At 41.8% G+C, this 2,139-nt stretch overlaps 1 protein-coding gene across 2 annotated transcripts in view; it reads left to right on the forward strand.

The window, feature by feature from the left end:
• Positions 1 to 1,974: 1,974 nt before the first annotated feature.
• The window catches only part of lin37 (lin-37 DREAM MuvB core complex component), a 16,242-nt gene continuing 16,077 nt past the window's right edge, over positions 1,975 to 2,139 (forward strand). For both annotated transcript variants that reach the window (XM_080539974.1, XM_080539975.1), the window contains exon 1: positions 1,975 to 2,052. The gene's annotated coding sequence lies outside the window, so the exon portion shown is untranslated. The remainder of the gene's footprint in view (positions 2,053 to 2,139) is intronic.

Below are 2,139 nucleotides of genomic sequence, written 5' to 3' on the forward strand. Positions count from 1 at the left end.
CTGTGTACCACATGTACAAAAGAAGAGATTTGGTGAGGCTGCATTCTCATTTTATGCACCCAGATTGTGGAATGCACTGCCAGTTAACTGCCAGCAACCTCAGCAAATATGTTCCAATCAAGACTAAAAACGTTTTAATCTTTTTAATATTGCCTTTAAAGCTTTGAGATGCAACGTTTGCAGGAAAAGTGCTATACAAATAAAGGTTATTATTATTATCATCTGTAATGCTTGAGATGATGAGATCATAAGCTGCGTGTTCATGTCAGGTAAATAGCAAACTAATATGAATTCAGGTAAATTAATGTAACCCTCCGTTTCTGAGTCAAAGTCAGAGGAGAGAGCAAGAAAGCTCAGAAAGTTTTCGGTTACTTAGTAGTTAACCGGAGCTTCGTTTCATTTCGCTGGGATAACTTTGTTCTAGTAAGTAAGTAAAGCTTTGTTTATATAGCACCTTTCACTATATCATGGAACTGGATCATGGAACTAGGAGAAGGCCCATTAATCTGTGATCCCTGTGCGTGTGCGTGCGTGCGTGTGCTTCTGTGCTCGTGTGTTTTGTTACATCTGTTCATTTGCTGACTTGCCTCCTCCCATCTGACTCTTATCTGTCATCTCTAGATAAATATAGCCAGGAGATAGATGGCTGTCACCATGCCTTGACGTGTATAGAATGAATTGCAATAATAACACCTTATTGGCCCTGAACACAGCAAAGACCTAGGTTCTAGGCCCTGGACAATCTACACAATTTGATGGCAGCTACTAGATTGTAATCAAGTGAAATACTGAAACACAACTGTGAACATTTCAAACCTGCAAACTGCGACACTTTAAATGAATGTGCAATAACACTATGTGCAATATGACAACCCTCGTGTACATAAGGTTCAGAGATAGGAAATGTTAGGATATGTATAGCATAGCATAGAGTACAGCACAGTGTTTTATTTGTATAGTATAGTATAGTGGATAGTGTATATAGCCTTTATTTATGTAAACCAGCTCTTTTCCCTTCTTGTTTTTAGTATTTTTTCCAAGCACCAGGGGAGCCCCCCCCTCCCAAATTTCGTTGTTTGGTACCTGTACTATATCAATGACAATAAAGACCATTCATTCATTCATTCATTCATTCATTCATTCATTCATTCATTGTATTGTAGCCCAGACAGATTCTATATCTGTCCTCCTGCACTCTAACCTGCTCTACTGGTCTATATAATAATGCATGACAGTTGATCACTTCAGTCATTTCAATACCGCAGTGACAGACAGTTATCCCCTCCTAATTCAATACGAGCTTTGCTCTTCTCAGAATTAGGCTCACAAACATAATGATCTACTTAGGGTGACATTTGTCACACACACACACACACACACACACACACACACACACACACCACACACACACACACACACACACACACACACACACACACACACACCCCCACACCCCCACACACCACACACCACACACCACACACCACACACACACACACACACACACACACACACACACACACACACACACACACACACACACACACACACAGTACCTATCTCGGGTTGATTTGGGAGATGATCAATCATCAATCCAACCACAGCAGAGTGCAGCACATCGCCCGCCTTCCGCAGTTCTTTTTGTATCAGTAACCAAAGCAACCAAACTGCTAAATACGTCCTTCAGATCTGAGAACAATAACGTGTGTCTGTACAACACGAATCCGCGTTTAGACTTTAACTTCACCTGCCTGGAGAGACGTGATGTTCCAATACTTTGACAGATTTAAGAAGCATTGAGAGAAGCAACAAGCGACAGACGTTTGTTTACGCCTAACGTCATTTACAAACGACCCATACTGGGCCAATCAGCTGAGAGTTGCAAGTTGATCGACATTAATCCGAACCAATGATAAGCACGGAGTCAACTCCTTCTACCAATCAGTGAAGAGGAGACGGGGCTGCGCGCGGAAGAGGAAAGTCCCGTTGAACGAACGTCCAGAGTACCCGAGCTGAAGCTAGGCTAAATAGCTTAGCTAAGTCGTGTGAAAGGTAAACAAGTCTATGTTTTACCTCCGTTCGGCGTCTGATAATACGTAAAAGGGATGAAAAGCTGTGTTTAGTGAACTGTATATAGCG

The sequence above is a fragment of the Nansenia antarctica genome (genome assembly GCF_963989245.1).
Source record: "Nansenia antarctica genome assembly, chromosome: 10".
NCBI classification, from domain to species: Eukaryota; Metazoa; Chordata; class Actinopteri; order Argentiniformes; family Microstomatidae; genus Nansenia; species Nansenia antarctica.